This window comes from Spermophilus citellus, assembly GCF_964194105.1.
Source record: "Spermophilus citellus genome assembly, chromosome: 4".
In the NCBI taxonomy this organism is placed as follows: domain Eukaryota; kingdom Metazoa; phylum Chordata; class Mammalia; order Rodentia; family Sciuridae; genus Spermophilus; species Spermophilus citellus.
The window spans coordinates 77,492,189-77,513,092 of record NC_138185.1 but is presented as its reverse complement, the minus strand read 5'-3'; positions in this window follow the sequence as shown (position 1 = coordinate 77,513,092).

Genomic DNA, 20,904 nt, shown 5'->3' with positions numbered 1-20,904 from the left:
TCGGGTACTGATCATTACCTGAAATGTCATCAATATTGGGTGAAAAAACGTGTGCTGAGATTTCAGGAAACTCGTAGTTTTTTGGAATCTTGGCAACCCTTTTCCATGAAAGTGATTTGTGCCAGTCTCTGCTTAGGGCTACATCAATAGGAAACAAACCATAGAGATAGAACTCTGAACTACTTTATTGTGTCAAGTTTCAAAGAGCTAGCAAAAACCGTGTTTGATTTAGAGTTCCAACTAAAATATCCATATAGGAGAAAACAGAGTGAAACCTTAAAATTAAAACTGTTACTGCAAAATAACTGTTTATCACAGAAGAACGAAATTTGGTGAGCCAAGTGATTTTGGGGTACTGATCATTACTTGAAAGTGTCATGAAGATTGGGTGAAAACATGTGTGCTGAGAGTTTAGGAAACTCGTAATTTTTTGGAAGCATGGCAACCCCTTTCCATGAAAGTGATTTGCGCGAGTGTCTGCTTAGGGCTACATCAATGGGGAACAAACCATAGAGATAGCACTTGGAACTAATTTATTGTGTCAAGTTTCAAAGAGCTACCACAAACCGTGTTTGATTTAGAGTTCCAACTACATGTATCCATATAGGAGAAAACAGAGTGAAACATAAAATTTAAAACTGTTACTGCAAACGAACGGTTGAACCTAGAAGAACGAAATTTGGTGACCCAAGTGAAATCGGGGTACTTATCATCACTTGAAAGTGTCATCAAGATTGGGTGAAAAAATGTGTGCTGAGATTTCAGGAAACTCGTAATTTTTTGGAAGCCTGGCAACCCCTTTCCATGAAAGTGATTTGTGCCAATCTCTGCTTAGGTCTACATCAATAGGAAACAAACCATAGATATACAACTTGGAACTACTTTGTTGTGTCAAGTTTCAAACAGGTAGCACAAACCGTGTTTGATTTAGAGTCCAACTACGTGAATCCATATAGGAGAAAACAGAGTGAAACCTAAAAATTAAAACTGTTACTGCAAACGAACTGTTGAACCTAGAAAAACGAAATTTCGAGAGACAAGTGGGATTGGGGTACTGATCATTACCTGCAAGTGTCATCAAGATTGGGTGAAAAAATATGTGCTGAGATTTAAGGAATCTCGTAGTTTTAAGGAAGCTTGTCAACCCCTTTCCATGAAAGTGATTTGTGCCAGTCCTGCTTAGAACTACATCAATAGGAAACAAACCATAGATATAAAACTTGGAACAACTTTTTTGTGTCAAGTTTCAAACAGGTACCACAAACCGTGTTTGATTTAGAGTTCCAAATACATGTATCCATATAGGAGAAAACAGAGTGAAACCTAAAAATTAAAACTGTTACTGCAAAAGAAGTATTGAACCTAGAAGAACAAAATTTGGTGAGCCAAGTGGAATTGGGGTAGTGCTCATTAGCTGAAAGTGTCATCACGATTGGGTGAAAAAATATGTGCTGAGATTTCAGGAAACTCGTAGTTTTTTGGAAGCTTGGCATCCCCTTTATCTGAAATCGATTTATGCCAGTCTCTTCTTAGGGATACATCAATAGAATACAAACTATAGAGAAAGAACATGGAACTACATTATTGTGTCAAGTTTCAAAGAGCTAGCACAAACCGTGTTTGATTTAGAGTTCCAAATACATGTATCCATATAGGAGAAAACAGAGTGAAACCTAAAATTTAAAACTGTTACTGCAAATGAACGGATGAACCTAGAAAACGAAATTTGGTTAGCCAAGTGGGATGGGGGTACTGATCATTACCTGAAAGTGTCATCAAGATTGGGTGAAAAAATGTGTGCTGAGATTTCAGGAAACTCATAGTTTTCTCGAAGGTTGGCAACCCCTTTCCATGAAAGTGATTTGCGCCAGTGTCTGCTTAGGGCTACATCAATAGGAAACAAACCGTAGAGATAGCACTTGGAACTACTTTATTGTGTCAAGTTTCAAAGAGCTAGCACAAACCGTGTTTGATTTAGAGTTCCAAATATATGTATACATAATGGAGAAAACAGATTGAAACCTAAACATTAAAACTCTCACTGCAAATGAACGGTTAAACGTAGAAGAACGAAATTTGGTGAGCCTCGTGGGATTGGGGGACTGATCATTACCTGAAAGTGTCATCAAGATTGGGGGAAAAAATATGTGCTGACATTTCAGGAAACTCGTAGTTTTCTGGAAGCTTGGCAACCCCTTTTTATGAAAGTGATTTGCGCCAGTTTCTGCTTAGAGCTACATCAATAGGAAACAAACCATAGAGAGAGAACTTGGAACTACTTTATTGTGTCAAGTTTCAATGATCTAGCACAAACCGTGTTTGATTTGGAGTTCCAACTACATGTATCTGTATAGGAGAAAACAGAGTGAAACCTAAAAATTTAAACTGTTACTGCCAACGAATGGTTTAACCTAGAAGCACGAAACTTGTTGAGCCAAGTGGGATTGGGATTCTGCTCATTACCTGAAAGTGTCATCAAGATTGAGGGAAAAAATGTGTGCTGACATTTCAGGAAACTCGTAGTTTTCTGGAAGCTTGGCAACCCCTTTCCATGAAAGTGATTTGCGCCAGTCTCTGCTTAGGGCTACATCAATAGGAAGCAATCCATTGAGATAGCACTTGGATCTACTTTATTGTGTCAAGTTTCAAAGAACTAGCACAAACCGTGTTTGATTTAGAGTTCCAACTACATGTATCCATATAGGAGAAACAGAGTGAAACCTAAAAATTAAAACAGTTACTGGAAACGAACGGTTTAACCCAGAAGAACGTTATTTAGTGAGCCAAGTGGGATTCTGGTACTGATCATTACCTGAAACTGTCATCAAGTTTGGGTGAAAAAATGTGTGCTGAGATTTCAGGAAACTCATTTTTTTTTGGAAGCTTGGCAACGCCTTTCCATGAAACTGATTTGTGCCAGTCTCTGCTTAGGGCTACATCAATAGGAAACAAACCATGGAGATAGAACTTGGAATTACTGTATTGTGTAAAGTTTCAAAAAGCTAGCACAAACCCTGTTTCATTTAGAGTTCCAACTACATGTATGCATATAGGAGAAACAGAGTGAAACCTAAAAATTAAAACAGTTACTGCCAACGCACGGTTTAACATAGAAGAATGAAATTTGGTGAGCCAAGTGGGATTCAGGTACTGATCATCACCTGAACGTGTCATGAATATTGGGTGAAAATATGTGCTGAGATTTCAGGAGACTCGTAGTTTTTTGCAAGCTTGGCAAGCCCTTTCCATGAAAGTGATTTGCCCCAATCTCTGCTTAGGGCTACATCAATAGGAAAAATTCATATGGAAAAATAAAAGACCCAGAATAGCAAAAACAATGCTAAGCAGGAAGTGTGAATCAGGCGGTATAGCGATACCAGATTTCAAACATAAAAATTAAAACTCCTACTGCCACCGAACGGTTTAACCTAGAAGAAGGAAATTTGGTGAACCAAGTGGGATTGGGGTACTGATCATTACCTGAAAGTGTCATCAAGATTTGGCGAAAAAATATGTGCTGAAATTTCAGGAAACTCGTAGTTTTTTGGAACCTTGGCAACCCCTTTCCCTGAAAGTGATTTGCGCCACTCTCTGCTTAGGGCTACAACAATAGGAAACAAACCACAGAGATAGAACTTGGAACTACTATATTGTGTCAAGTTTCAAAGAGCTAGCACAAACCGTGTTTGATTTAGAGTTCCAACTACATGTATCCGTACAGGAGAAAACTGAGTGAAACCTAAAAATTAAAACTGTTACTGTATAAGAACAGTTGAACCTAGAAGAATGAAATTTGGTGAGCCAAGTGGGATTGGGGTAGTGATCAGTACCTGAAAGTGTCATCAATATTGGGTGAAAGAATGTGTGCTGAGATTTCAGGAAACTCGTAGTTTTTTGGAACCTTGGCAACCCCTTTACATGAAAGTGATTTGCGCCAGTCTCTGCTTAGGGCTACATCAATAGGAAACAAACTTAGAGAAAGAACATGGAACTACTTTATTGTGTCAAGTTTCAAAGAGCTAGCACAAACCGTGTTTGATTTAGAGTTCCAACTACATGTATCCATATAGCAGAAAAAAGAGTGAAACCTAAAAATTAAAACTATTACTGCCAACGAACGATTTAAGCTAGAAAAACGAAATTTGGTGAGCCAAGTGGGAATGAGGTACTGATCACTACCGTAAAGTGTCATCAGGAATGGGTGAAAAAATGTGTGCTAATATTTCAGGAAACTCGTACTTTTTTGGAAGCTAGGCAAACCCTTTTTATGAAAGTGATTTGCGCCAGTCTCTGCTTAGGGCTACATCAATAGAAAACAATCTATAGAGATAGAACTTGGAACTACTATATTGTGTCAAGTTTCAAAGAGCTAGCACAAACCGTGTTTTATTTAGAGTTCCAACTACATGTATGCATATAGGAGAAAACAGAGTGAAACCTAAAATTAAAACTGTTACTGCAAACGAACAGTTTAACCCAGAAGAACGTTATTTCGTGAGCCAAGTGGGATTCGGGTACTGATCATTACCTGAAAGGGTCATCAAGATTTGGTGAAAAAATTTGTGCTGAGATTTCAGGAAACTCGTAGTTTTTTGGAAGCTTGTCAACCCCTTTCCATGAAAGTGATTTATGCCAGTCTCTGCTTAGGGCTACATCAATAGGAAACAAACCATAGAGATTACACTTGGAACTAATTTATTGTGTCAAGTTTCAAAGAGCTAGCACAAACCTTGTTAGATTTAGTGTTCCAACTACATGTAGTCTTATAGGAGAAAACAGAGTGAAACCTAAAAATTAAAACTGTTACTGCAAATGAACGGTTTAACCTAGAAGAATGAAATTTGGTGAGCCAAGTCGTTTTGGGGTACTCATCATTACCTGAAAGTGTCATCAAGATTGGGTGAAAAAATGGGTGCTGAGATTTCAGGAAACTCATAGTTTTTTGGAAGCTAGTCAACCCCTTTCCATGAAAGTGATTTGCGCCAGTCTCTGCTTAGGGCTACATCAATAGAAAACAATCCGTACAGATAGAACTTGGAACTACTATATTGTGTCAAGTTTCAAAGAGCTAGCACAAACCTTGTTAGATTTAGTGTTCCAACTACATGTAGTCTTATAGGAGAAAACAGAGTGAAACCTAAAAATTAAAACTGTTACTGCATACGACCAGTTTAACCTAGAAGAACAAAATTTGGTGAGCCAAGTGAATTGGTGTTACTGATCATTACTTGAAACTGTCATCAAGATTGGGTGTAAAAATATTTGCTGAGATTTCAGGAAACTCTTAGTTTTTTGGAAGCCTGGCAACACCTTTCAATGAAAATGATTTTCACCAATTTTGCTTAGGGCTACATCAATAGGAAACAAATCACAGATATAGAACTTGGATCTGTTTTATTGTGTCATGTTTCAAAGAGCTAGCCCAAACCGTGTTTGATTTACAGTTCCAAATACATCAGAGAAAACAGAGTGAAACCTGCAAATTAAAACTGTTACTGCAAATGATCGGTTTAACCTAGAAGAACGAAATTTGGTGAGCCAAGTGGGATTGGTGTACTGATCATTACCTGAAATTATCATCAAGATTGGGTGAAAAAATATTTGCTGATTGGATGCTTGATGATGTCGGCGAAGGGAGTGCTTCACCCCTGTGCACCGCGTTTTTGCGCGGGAGAAAGACGAAGTGAAACAACTGAAGGCTATCTTTTTGGGAATTTCCAGTGAAATTGAGGTGCTCCAGAATGTAGTGAACGGATTTCCATCACGCAAGGTTCACCTGTGGGGGCTCGGACATGGGCGATTTCTCTGCACGGAGAGTCGCATCGCCTGATCGGCGGATTGCCTCGCAGCTGGAGTCTGTGGCATGTGCAGGGAAGCGGCGAGGTGCCAGAGCGGGGGTGCAGCGATGTGGATTCTGAGGGCTCCTGCCAGTGGTGCAATGGCCGTTCTTAGTGCTGAGTTCTGGCTTTGAGACAGAGGAGAGAAGCGGTCCAGTTCGGTTCTCGACACCGGTCGGACCACGGAGGAGGACAGCGGCCGCCATCTTGGAGAGCTGATGTAATCATCCCTGTTTTCTACTGATCTCAGCTCATTCAGCTACAGAACAGGTGATTTCAGGCTTGTATTTTCCTGCGTCTCACAGACAGATCGCTCAGGCTCGGGGCTGGAGAACCAGTGCAGAATACTCCTAGGAGCTCGCTCCTTGCAAGGCATGCGCCGGGTTCTGAGCGGCCGGATTCTGGTTCTGGGGGCTGCTTTGGCCTAGGGCTGGGGAACCTGTGGAGACTGCATGTAGAGGCCAGCTTCAAGTGGAGCGTGTGCTGAGCTTGGGGCCGCTGGGTTCTGACTCCCAGAACAGTTTTGGCCCGGGGCTGGGGAGCCTGCAGGTACTGCGTCTTTGAGCCTGCTCCCAGCAGAGCATGCACCGAGCTTGGAGAGCTTGTAGTGGCCAGGCTCTGGCTCCCGGAGCTGCTTTGGCCTGGGGCAGGGGAACCCACGGGGGTCATTCCTTGGAGCCTGCTCCTAGCGGAGTGTGAGCTGTGATCGGAGAGGCCTGGGTTCTGCCTCCTGAAGCTGCTTTGGCCCAGGGTTGGGGAACCTGCGGTGACTGCTTCTCAGTCTGGGTCCTGCTGGGTGCTCTGGGGGCCAGGGGGGGCAAAGTGGAGCTGCCACCTGTGCCCAGAGCAGGCCAAGTGACCCGCTGGTTTGGTATCACGACTCCCCAACTGCAGCTGGGGCCGAACAGAGTAGCCGCCCATGCCTAGAACAGGACCAGCAACCCAACGGCCCGTTAGCCAAGTCACCCCATTTGGAGTAGGGGCTGTGTAGAGCCACCATCTGAGCCTGCAAGGGAGGCAGACCTGTGACCTACTGGCAGGACAGGCCCGGTAGCCTGCCAGCATGGTGGACACGTAGCACCGAGGCAATCACATCACACTGGTTGGAGTGGGGGTGGAGCAGAGCCACCGCCTGTGTCCAGAAAAGGCCCAGCGACCCGGTGGAGAGGTAGTCAGGTACCCCCATTGGGGAGTGGGGGCTGAGTAGAACTGCCGCCCGAGCCCGCAAGGTAGGCAGACCTGTGACCCACCGGCGGAACAGGCCTAGAGGCCTGCCAGCGTGGTAGACACGTCACACCAATTGGAGTAGGGGCCGAGCAGAGCTGCCGCCCACATCTGGATCAGGACCAACGACCCGAGGGCGTGGTAGTTACGTCACCACAATTGGAGTGCGGGCAGAGCAGATTCGCCACCCGCACCCGCAGGGTGGGAAGACCTGCGACCGACCAGTGTGGTAGACAGATCACCCTAATTAGAGGAGGAGCACAGACACTACCCACCCTGCAAGGGAGATTTTCCAACTCTACAAGAGCAATATAAATAAATAGGGGGGAAATTTCAAAAACACAACAGTTTCACCAAGCAGAAAGAAATGCGAGCAGTGTGAAAAGACAAGGCAAGAAAGGACCACAAGCAATGCAGGTCAACTCAACTTTAGAAGAGGTAATAGCTGTAACAGATGGAATGTCAGATAAAGAGTTCAGGCTATACATGCTTCAGATGATCTGGAGTCTCAAGGAAGACATGAGACAGCAAAATCAGACAATGAAAGATCACTGTGACAAGGAACTACATAAATAAATCCAGGAAATAAAAGATCAATTACACAGGGAGATAGAGGTAATAAAAAACAAATAGAAGTCCTAAAAATGCAGGAAGGAATAAACCAACTTAAAAACTCAATTGAGAATACTACCAGCAGAGTAGATCACTTAGAAGATAGAACATCAGACAATGAGGACAAAGTATTTCAACTTGAAAAGAACATAGACAGCTCAGCAAGACTGCTAAGAAACCATGAGCAGAACATCCAAGAAATATGGGATAACATTAAAAGACCAAACTTAAGAGTCATTGGGATACAGGAAGGCACAGAGCTCCAAACCAAAGGAATAAACAATCTATTCAATGAAATAATATGAGAAAACTTCCCAGACTTGAAGAATGAGACAGAATCCCAAATCCTAGAAGCCTACAGGATGCCGAATGTGCAAAATCATGAGAGATCCACACCTAGACATTATAATGAAGATGCCCAACATACAGAATAAGGAGAGAATTTTAAAAGCTACAAGAGAAAGGAAGCAGATTACATTTAGGGGTAAACCAATCAGGATAACAGCTGATCTCTCAACACAGACTCTGAAAGCTAGAAGATCCTGGAATAGCATATTTCAAACACTGAAAGAAAATGGGTTCTAACCAAGAATCGTGTATCCAGCGAAATTAAGCTTCAGGATGGAAGATGAAATTAAAACCTTCCACGATAAACAAAAGTTAAAAGAATTTGCAGCTAGAAAATCATCTCTTCAAAAATCATTGGCAAAACATTACAGGAAGAGGAAATGGAAAATAACAATGAAAACCAACAGTGGGAGGTAGGACAGTAAAGGGGGGAAAGTAATCAAAGAGGAAAACAAATCAGGTTTAGTAACATTAATAAACAAATATGGCTGGAAGAACAAACCATATCTCAATAATAACCCTAAATGTTAATGGCTTAAACTCACCAATTAAGAGACAGAGGCTAGTTGAATGGATCACAAAACAAGACCCAACAATATGCTGCCTACAGGAGACGCATTTGATAGGAAAAGATATACATAGACTGAAGGTGAAAGGTTGGGAAAAATCGTACCACTCATATGGACTGCGGAAACAAGCAGGAGTGTCCATACTCATATCTAATAAAATAGATTTCAAGCAAAGTTAATCAAAAGGGATAAAGAGGGACACTACATACTGCTCAAGGGAACCATACACCAACAAGACATAACAATCATAAATATATATGCCCCAAACAATGGTGCAGCTATGTTCATCAAGCAAACTCTTATCAAGCTCAAGAGTCTAATAGACCACCATACAATAATCATGGGAGACTTCAACACACCTCTCTCACCACTGGATAGATCTTCCAAACAAAAGTTAAATAAGTAAACTATAGAACTCAATAACATAATAAACAACCTAGACTTAATTGACATATATAGAATATACCACCCAACATCAAGCAGTTACATATTTTTCTCAGCAGCACATGGGTCCTTCTCAAAAATAGACCATATATTATGTCACAGGGCAACTCTTAGACAATATAAAGGAGTAGAGATAATACCATGCATCTTATCTGATCATAATGGAATGAAACTGAAAATCAACGATAAAAGAAGGAAGAAAAAATCATGCATCACTTGGAGAATGAACAATAGGTTACAGAATGATCAATGGGTTTTAGAAGACATCAAGGAGGAAATTAAAAACTTCTTAGAGTTAAATGAAAACACAGACACAACGTATCGGAATCTATGGGACACATTGAAAGCAGTTCTAAGAGGAAAATTCATGGCTTGGAGTTCATTCCTTAAAAAAAGAAAAAAACAACAAATAAATGATCTCATACTTCATCTCAAAATCCTAGAAAAAGAAGAGCAAAACAACAGCAAAAGAAGTAGAAGGCAAGAAATAATTAAAATCAGAGCTGAAATTAATGAAATTGAAACAAAGGAAACAACTGAAAAATTTAACAAAACTAAAAGTTGGTTCTTTGAAAAAATAAATAAAATCGACAGACCCTTAGCCGTGCTAATGAAGAGTAGAAGAGAGAGAACTCAAATTACTAGCATACGGGATGAAAAAGGCAATATCACAACAGACACTTCAGAAATACAGAAGATAATCAGAAATTATTTTGAATCCTTATACTCCAATAAAATAGAAGATAGTGAAGGCATAGATAAATTTCTTAAGTCATATGATCTGCTCAGATTGATTCAGGAGGATATAGACAACCTAAACAGACCAATAACAATAGAGGATATAGAAGAAACCATCAAAAGACTACTAACTAAGAAAAGCCCAGGACTGGATAGGTATACAGCAGAGTTTTACAAAACCTTTAAAGAGGAACTAACACCAATACTTTTCAAGCTATTTCAGGAAATAGAAAAAGAGGGAGAACTTCCAAATACATTCTATGAGGCCAACATCACCCTGATGCCTAAACCAGAGAAAGACACTTCAAAGAAAGAAAACTACAGACCAATATCTCTAATGAACCTAGATGCAAAAATCCTCAATAAAATTCTGGTGAATCAGATTCAAAAACATATCAAAAAAATTATACACCATGATCAAGTAGGATTCATCCCTGGGATGCAAGGCTGGTTCAATATATGGAAATCAATAAATGTTATTCACCACATCAATAGACTTAAAAATAAGAACCATATGATCATCTCGATAGATGCAGAAAAAGCATTTGACAAAGTACAGCATCCCTTTATGTTCAAAACTCTAGAAAAATTAGGGATAACAGGATCATACCTCAATATTGTAAAAGCAATCTATGATAAGTCACAGGCCAGCATCATTCTGAATGGATAAAAATTGAAGGCATTCCCTCTAAGATCTGGTACAAGACAGGGATGCACTCTCTCACCACTTCTGTTCAACATAGTCATCGAAACACTGGCCAGAGCAATTAGACAGACGAAAGAAATTAAAGGCATAAAAATAGGAAAAGAAGAACTTAAATTATCACTATTTGCAGATGACATGATTCAATACCTAGCAGACCCAAAAGGGTCTACAAAGAAACTATTAGAGCTAATAAATAAATTCAGCAAAGTGGCAGGATATAAAATGAACACACATAAAGCAAATGCATTCCTGTATATCAGCAACAAATCCTCTGAAATGGAAATGAGGACAACTACTCCATTCACAATATCTCCACAAAAAATAAAATACTTGGGAATCAACCTAACAAAGAGGTGAAAGACTTATACAATGAAAACTACAGAATCCTAAAGAGAGAAGTAGAAGCAGAGCTTACAAGATGGAAAAATATACACTGTCCATGGATAGGCAGAACTAACATCATCAAAATGGCGAAATTACCAAAAGTTCTCTATAAGTTCAATGCAATGCCAATCAAAATCCCAACAGCATTCCTTGTAGAAATAGATAAAACAATCATGAAATTCTTATGGAATAAAAAAGACCAAGAATAGCAAAAACAATGCTAAGCAGGAAGTGTGAATCAGGCGGTATACCGATACCAGACTTCAAACTATACTACAGAGCAATAGTAACAAAAACAGCATGGTACTGGTACCAAAACAGGCGGGTGGAACAATGGTACAGAATAGAGGACACAGTAACCAATCCACAAAACTACAACTGTCTTATATTTGATAAAGGGGCTAAAAGAATGCAATGGAGGAAGGATATCATCTTCAACAAATGGTGCTGGGAAACATGGAAATCCATTTGCATCAAAATGAAACTGAATCCCTTTCTCTCGCCATGCACAAAAGTTAACTCAAAATGGATCAAGGAGCTAGATATTAAATCAGAGACACGGCATCTAATAGAAGAAAAAGTTGGCTATGATCTACATACTGTGGGGTCGGGCTCCAAATTCCTCAATAGGACGCCCATAGTGCAGGAGTTAACAACTAGAATCAACAAATGAGACTTACTCAAACTAAAAAGTTCTTTTCTCAGCAAAAGAAACAATAAGAGAGGTAAACAGGGAACATACATCCTGGGAACAAATCTTCACTCCACACACTTCCGATAGAGCCCTAATATCCAGGGTATACAAAGAACTCAAAAAATTAGACAATAAGATAACAAACAACCCAATCAACAAATGGGCCAAGGACCTGAACAGACACTTCTCAGAGGAGGAAAAACAATCAATCAATAAGTACATGAAAAAATGCTCACCATCGCTAGCAGTCAGAGAAATGCATATCAAAACCACCCTAAGATACCATCTCACTCCAGTAAGATTGGCAGCCATTATGAAGTCCAACAACAACAAGTGCTGGAGTGGATGAGGGGAAAAGGGTACACTTGTTCATTGTTGGTGGGACTGCAAATTGGTGCAGCCAATTTGGAAAGCAGTATGGAGATTTCTTGGAAAGCTGGGAATGGAAAAACCATTTGACCCAGCTACTCCTCTTCTCGGTCTATTCCCTAAAGACCTAATAAGAGCATGCTACAGGGACACTGCTACATCGATGTCCATAGCAGCACAATTCACAATAGCAAGATTGTGGAACCAACCTAGATGCCCTTCAATAGATGAATGGATAAAAAAAATGTGGCATTTATACACAATGGAGTATTACTCTGCATTAAAAAATGACAAAATCATAGAATTTGGAGGGAAATGGATGGCATTAGAGCAGATTATGCTAAGTGAAGCTAACCAATCCTTAAAAAACAAATGACAAATGACTGTTTTGATATAAGGGGAGTAACCAAGGACAGGGTAGGGACGAAGAGCTTGAGAAGAAGATTAACATTAAAGGTGGGAGGGAAAGGGAGTGAGAAGGGAAATCGCATGGAAATGGAAGGTGATCCTCAGGGTTTTACAAAATAACATATAAGAGGAAATGAGGGGTAAGAGAAGAATAATACAAGTGGAAGAAAAGATTTACAGTAGAGGGGGTAGAGAGAGAAAAGGGGAGGGGAGGGGAGGAAAGGGCAGGGTGGATACTAGAGAATAGGATAGACAGCAGAATACATCAGACACTAAAATGGCAATATGTAAATCAATGAAAGTGTAACTGATGTGATATAGCAATCTGTATACGGGGTAAAAATGGGAGTTCATAACCCACTTGAATCAAACTTGAATCAAACTGTGAAATATAATATATTAAGAACAATGTAATGATTTGAACAACCAACAATAAAAAAAGAAAAGAAAACAAATAATATTTGCTGAGATTTCAGGAAACTCGTAGTTTTTGGGAAGCTTGGCAAACGCTTTCAATGAAAGTGATTTTTGCCAGTCTCTGTTTAGGGCTATATCAATAGGAAACAAACAATAAACGTACATCTTGGAACTACTTTATTATGTCAAGTTTCAAAGAGCTAGCACAAACCGTGTTTGATTTAGAGTTCCAAATAGATGTATCCATATAGGAGAAAACAGAGTGAACCCTAAAAATTAAAACAGTTACTGCAAACGAATGGTTAAACCTAGAAGAAGTAAATTTGGTGAGCCAAGTGGGATTGGCGTAGTGATCATTACCTGAAACTATCATAAAGATTGGGTGAAAAAATATTTGCTGAGATCTCATTAAACACGTAGTTTTAGGGAAGCTTGGCAACCCCTTTCAATAAAAGGGATTTTTTCCAGTCTCTGCTTAGGGCTTCATCAATAGGAAACAAACCATAGATTTACAACTTGGACCTACTATATTCTGTCAAGTTATAAAGAACTAGGGCAAACCGTGTTTGATTTAGAGTTCCAAATACAAGTATCCATATAGGAGAAAACAGACTGTAACCTAAAAATTAAAATTGTTACTCCAAACGAACGATTTAACCGAGAAGAATGAAATTTGGTAAGCTAAGTGGGATTGGTGTACTGATCATCACCTGAAAGAATCATCAAGTTTGGGTGAAAAAATTTTTGCTGAGATTTCAGGAAACTCGTAGTTTTTGAGAAGCTTGGCAACCCCTTTGCATGAAAGTGATATTCGCCAGTCTCTGCTTAGGGCTACATCATCATGAAACAAAACATAGACATAGATCTTGGAACTACTATATTGTGTCAAGTTTCAAAGAGCTAGAACAAACTGTGTTTGATTTAGAGTTCCAAATACATGTATCCATAGTGGAGAAAATAGAGTGAAACCTAAAAATTAAAACTGTTACTGCGAACGAACGGTTTAACTCACAAGAATAAAATTTGGTGAGCCAAGTGGGATTGGTGTACTGATCATTAGCTGAAACTATCATCAAGATTGGGTGAAAAAATATTCGCTGAAATTTCAGAAAACTAGTACTCTTGGGAAGCTTGGCAACCCCTTTCAATGAAAGTGATTTTCGCCAGTCTCTGCTTAGGGCTACAAAAAGAGGAAACAAACCATAGATATACAACTTGGAACTACTTTATTGTGTAAACTTTCAAAGAGCTAGCACACACCATGTTTGATTTAGAATTCGAAATGCATGTATCCATATAGGAGAAAACACAGTGAAAACTAAAAATTAAAACTGTTACTGCAAACGAACGGTTTAACCTAGAAGAACGAAATTTGGTGAGCCAAGTGGGATTGGTGTAGTGATCATTACCTGAAACTATCATCAAGATTGAGTGAAAGTATATTTGCTGAGATTTCAGAAAACTATTAGTTTTGGGGAAGCTTGGCAACCCCTTTCAATGAAGGTGATTTTCGCAAGTCTCTGCTTAGGGCTACATCAAAAGGAAACAAACCATAGACATAGAACTTGGAACTACTTTATTTTGTCAAGTTTCAAAGACCTAGCATAAACCGTGTTTGATTTAGACTTCCAAATACAAGTATCCATACAAGAGAAAAGAGAATGAAACCTAAAATTAAAACTGTCACTGCAAATGAACGGTATAACCTAGAAGAACAAAATTTGGTGATCCAAGTGGGATTGGAGTATTGATCATTACCTGAAACTATCATCAAGATTAGGGGAAAAAATATTTTCTGAGATTTCAGAAAACTCGTAGTCTTTAGGAAGCTTGGCAACCCCTTTCAATGAAAGTGATTTTAGCCAGTCTCTTCTTAGGGATACATCAATAGGAAACAAACCATAGATATAGATCTTGGAACTATTTTATTGTGTCAAGTTCAAAGACCTAGCACAAACCGTGTTTGATTTAGAGTTTAAATACATGTATCCATATAGGAGAAAACAGAGTGAAACCTAAAAATTAAAACTGTTACTGCAAACAAACGGTTTAACCTAGAAGAACGAAATTTGGTGAGCCAACTGGGATTGGTGTCCTGATCATCACCTGAAACTATCATAAAGATTGGGTGAAAATATAATTGCTGAAATTTCAGGAAACTTCTGGTTTTAAGAAGCTATGCATCCCCTTTCAATGGAAGTGATTTTCGCCAGTCTGTGCTTAGGGCTACATCAATAGGAAACAAACCATCGATATAGATCTTGGAAGTACTTTATTGTGTCAATTTCAAACACCTAGCACAAACCGTGTTTGATTTAGAGTTCCAAATACATGTATACATATAGGAGGAAACAGAGTGAAACCTAAATATTAAAACTGTTACTGCAAACAAACGGTTTGGGCTAGAAGAAAGAAATTTGGTGATCCAAGTGGGATTGGTGTACTGATCATTACCTGGAAGTATCATCAAGATTGGGTAAAAAAATATTTGCTGAGATTTCAAGAAACTTGTAGTTTTTGAGAAGCTTGGCAACCCCTTTCCATGAAAGTGATTTTGGCCAGTCTCTGCTTAGGTTTACATCAATATGTAACAAACCATAGACATAGAACTTGGAACTACATTACTGTTTCAAGTTTGAAAAAGTTGGAACAAACCGTGTTTCATTTAGAGTTCCAAATACATGTATCCATATAGGGGAAACAGAGTGAAACCTAAAAATTAAAAAAGTTACTGCAAACGAACGGTTAAAGCTAGAAGAAAGATTTTTGGTGAGCCAAGTGGGATTGGTGTAGTTATCATTACCTGAAACAATCATCGAGATTGGGTGAAAATATATTTGCTGAGATTTCAGGAAACTGGTAATTTTGGGGAAGCTTGGCAACCCCTTTCAATGAAAGTGATTTTCGCAAGTCTCTGCTTAGGGCTACACCAATACAAAACAAACCATAGTCATAGACCTTGGAACTACTTTATTTTGTCAAGTTTCAAAGAGCTAGCACAAACTGTGTTTGATTTAGAGTTCCAAATACATGTATCCATATAAAAGAAAACAGAATGAAACCTAAAAGTTAAAACTGTTACTACGAACGAACGGTTAAAGCTAGAAAAAAGATTTTTGGTGAGCTAAGTGGGATTGGTGTACTGATCATTACCTGAAAGTATCATCAAGATTGGGTGAAAAAATATTTGCTGAGATTTCAGGAAACTGGTAGTTTTTGAGAAGCTTGGCAACCCCTTTGAATAAAAGTGATTTTTGCCTGTCTCTGCTTAGGGCTACATCAATATGAAACAAACCATAGACATGGAACTTGGAAATTCTTTATTGTGTCAAGTTTCAAAGAGGTAGAACAAACTGTGTTTGATTTAGAGTTCCAACTACATGTATCCATATAGGAGAAAACAGAGTAAAACCTAAAAATGAAAACTGTCACTGCAAACGAACAGTTTAAACTAGAAGAACGAAATTTGGTGAGCTAAGTGGGATTGGTGTACTGAACATTACCTGAAACTATCATCAAGATTTGGTGAAAAAATATTCACTGAAATTTCAGGAAATTCATAGTCTTGGGAAGCTTGGCAACCCTTTCAATGAAAGTGATTTTCGCCAGTCTCTGCTTGGGGATACATAAATAGGAAACAAACCATAGATATAGATCTTGGAACTACTTTATTGTGTCAAGTTTCAAAGCCCTTGAACAAACCGTGTTTGACTTAGAGTTCAAATACATGTATCTGTATAGGAGAAAACAGAGTGAAACCTAAAAATTATAACTATTACTGCAAACAAACGGTTCAACCTAGAAGAACGAAATTTGGTGAGCCAACTGGGATTGGTGTACTGATCATCACCTGAAACTATCATAAAGATTGGGTGCAAAATATTTGTTGAAATTTCAGGAAACTTGTAGTCTTTGGGACGCTTGGCTTCCCCTTTCAATGAAAGTGATTTTCGCCAGTCTGTGCTTAGGGCTACATCAAAAGGAAACAAACCATCAATATAGATCTTGAAACTACTTTATTGTTTCAAGTTTCAAAGAGCTAGCACAAACCGTGTTTGATTTAGAGTTCCAAATACATGTATCCCTATAGGAGAAAATGGAATGAAACCTAAAAATTAAAACTGTTACTGCAAATGAACGGTTTCAGCTAAAAGAAAGAAATTTGGTGAGCCAAGTGGAATTGGTGTACTGATCATTACCTGAAAGTATCATCAAGATTGGGTGAAAAAATATTTGCTGAGATTTCAGGAAACTGGTAGTTTTTCAGAAGCTTGGCAACCACTTAAAATTAAAGTGATTTTCGCCAGTCTCTGCTTAGGGCTACATCAATATGAAAGAAACCATAGACATAGAACTTGGAACTTCTTTATTGTGTCAAGTTTGAAAGAGGTAGAACAAACGGTGTTTGATTAAGAGTTCCAAATACATGTATCCATATAGGAGAAAACAGAGTGAAACCTAAAAGTTAAAACTGTCACCGCAAACGAACGGTTTAATCTAGAAGAACGAAATTTGGTGAGCCAAGTGGGACTTGTGTACTTATCATTACCTGAAACTATCATCAATTTGGGTGAAAGAATATTCACTGAAATTTCAGGAAAATCGAAGTCTTGGGAAGCTTGGCAACCCCTTTCAATGAAAGTGATTTTCGCCAGTCTGTGCTTAGGGCTACATCAATAGGAAACAAACCATCGATATAGATCTTGGAAGTACTTTATTGTGTCAATTTCAAACACCTAGCACAAACCGTGTTTGATTTAGAGTTCCAAATACATGTATACATATAGGAGGAAACAGAGTGAAACCTAAATATTAAAACTGTTACTGCAAACAAACGGTTTGGGCTAGAAGAAAGTAATTTGGTGAGCCAAGTGGGATTGGTGTACTGATCATTACCTGGAAGTATCATCAAGATTGGGTAAAAAAATATTTGCTGAGATTTCAAGAAACTTGTAGTTTTTGAGAAGCTTGGCAACCCCTTTCCATGAAAGTGATTTTGGCCAGTCTCTGCTTAGGTTTACATCAATATGTAACAAACCATAGACATAGAACTTGGAACTACATTACTGTTTCAAGTTTGAAAAAGTTGGAACAAACCGTGTTTCATTTAGAGTTCCAAATACATGTATCCATATAGGAGAAACAGAGTGAAACCTAAAAATTAAAAAAGTTACTGCAAACGAACGGTTAAAGCTAGAAGAAAGATTTTTGGTGAGCCAAGTGGGATTGGTGTAGTTATCATTACCTGAAACAATCATCGAGATTGGGTGAAAATATATTTGCTGAGATTTCAGGAAACTGGTAATTTTGGGGAAGCTTGGCAACCCCTTTCAATGAAAGTGATTTTCGCAAGTCTCTGCTTAGGGCTACACCAATACAAAACAAACCATAGTCATAGACCTTGGAACTACTTTATTTTGTCAAGTTTCAAAGAGCTAGCACAAACTGTGTTTGATTTAGAGTTCCAAATACATGTATCCATATAAAAGAAAACAGAATGAAACCTAAAAGTTAAAACTGTTACTACAAACGAACGGTTAAAGCTAGAAAAAAGATTTTTGGTGAGCTAAGTGGGATTGGTGTACTGATCATTACCTGAAAGTATCATCAAGATTGGGTGAAAAAATATTTGCTGAGATTTCAGGAAACTGGTAGTTTTTGAGAAGCTTGGCAACCCCTTTGAATAAAAGTGATTTTTGCCTGTCTCTGCTTAGGGCTACATCAATATGAAACAAACCATAGACATGGAACTTGGAAATTCTTTATTGTGTCAAGTTTCAAAGAGGTAGAACAAACTGTGTTTGATTTAGAGTTCCAACTACATGTATCCATATAGGAGAAAACAGAGTAAAACCTAAAAATGAAAACTGTCACTGCAAACGAACAGTTTAAACTAGAAGAACGAAATTTGGTGAGCTAAGTGGGATTGGTGTACTGAACATTACCTGAAACTATCATCAAGATTTGGTGAAAAAATATTCACTGAAATTTCAGGAAATTCATAGTCTTGGGAAGCTTGGCAACCCTTTCAATGAAAGTGATTTTCGCCAGTCTCTGCTTGGGGATACATAAATAGGAAACAAACCATAGATATAGATCTTGGAACTACTTTATTGTGTCAAGTTTCAAAGCCCTTGAACAAACCGTGTTTGACTTAGAGTTCAAATACATGTATCCGTATAGGAGAAAACAGAGTGAAACCTAAAAATTATAACTATTACTGCAAACAAACGGTTCAACCTAGAAGAACGAAATTTGGTGAGCCAACTGGGATTGGTGTACTGATCATCACCTGAAACTATCATAAAGATTGGGTGCAAAATATTTGTTGAAATTTCAGGAAACTTGTAGTCTTTGGGACGCTTGGCTTCCCCTTTCAATGAAAGTGATTTTCGCCAGTCTGTGCTTAGGGCTACATCAAAAGGAAACAAACCATCAATATAGATCTTGAAACTACTTTATTGTTTCAAGTTTCAAAGAGCTAGCACAAACCGTGTTTGATTTAGAGTTCCAAATACATGTATCCCTATAGGAGAAAATGGAATGAAACCTAAAAATTAAAACTGTTACTGCAAATGAACGGTTTCAGCTAAAAGAAAGAAATTTGGTGAGCCAAGTGGAATTGGTGTACTGATCATTACCTGAAAGTATCATCAAGATTGGGTGAAAAAATATTTGCTGAGATTTCAGGAAACTGGTAGTTTTTCAGAAGCTTGGCAACCACTTAAAATTAAAGTGATTTTCGCCAGTCTCTGCTTAGGGCTACATCAATATGAAAGAAACCATAGACATAGAACTTGGAACTTCTTTATTGTGTCAAGTTTGAAAGAGGTAGAACAAACGGTGTTTGATTAAGAGTTCCAAATACATGTATCCATATAGGAGAAAACAGAGTGAAACCTAAAAGTTAAAACTGTCACCGCAAACGAACGGTTTAATCTAGAAGAACGAAATTTGGTGAGCCAAGTGGGACTTGTGTACTTATCATTACCTGAAACTATCATCAATTTGGGTGAAAGAATATTCACTGAAATTTCAGGAAAATCGAAGTCTTGGGAAGCTTGGCAACCCCTTTCAATGAAAGTGATTTTCGCCAGTCTGTGCTTAGGGCTACATCAATAGGAAACAAACCATCGATATAGATCTTGGAAGTACTTTATTGTGTCAATTTCAAACACCTAGCACAAACCGTGTTTGATTTAGAGTTCCAAATACATGTATACATATAGGAGGAAACAGAGTGAAACCTAAATATTAAAACTGTTACTGCAAACAAACGGTTTGGGCTAGAAGAAAGTAATTTGGTGAGCCAAGTGGGATTGGTGTACTGATCATTACCTGGAAGTATCATCAAGATTGGGTAAAAAAATATTTGCTGAGATTTCAAGAAACTTGTAGTTTTTGAGAAGCTTGGCAACCCCTTTCCATGAAAGTGATTTTGGCCAGTCTCTGCTTAGGTTTACATCAATATGTAACAAACCATAGACATAGAACTTGGAACTACATTACTGTTTCAAGTTTGAAAAAGTTGGAACAAACCGTGTTTCATTTAGAGTTCCAAATACATGTATCCATATAGGAGAAACAGAGTGAAACCTAAAAATTAAAAAAGTTACTGCAAACGAACGGTTAAAGCTAGAAGAAAGATTTTTGGTGAGCCAAGTGGGATTGGTGTAGTTATCATTACCTGAAACAATCATCGAGATTGGGTGAAAATATATTTGCTGAGATTTCAGGAAACTGGTAATTTTGGGGAAGCTTGGCAACCCCTTTCAATGAAAGTGATTTTCGCAAGTCTCTGCTTAGGGCTACACCAATACAAAACAAACCATAGTCATAGACCTTGGAACTACTTTATTTTGTCAAGTTTCAAAGAGCTAGCACAAACTGTGTTTGATTTAGAGTTCCAAATACATGTATCCATATAAAAGAAAACAGAATGAAACCTAAAAGTTAAAACTGTTACTACGAACGAACGGTTAAAGCTAGAAAAAAGATTTTTGGTGAGCTAAGTGGGATTGGTGTACTGATCATTACCTGAAAGTATCATCAAGATTGGGTGAAAAAATATTTGCTGAGATTTCAGGAAACTGGTAGTTTTTGAGAAGCTTGGCAACCCCTTTGAATAAAAGTGATTTTTGCCTGTCTCTGCTT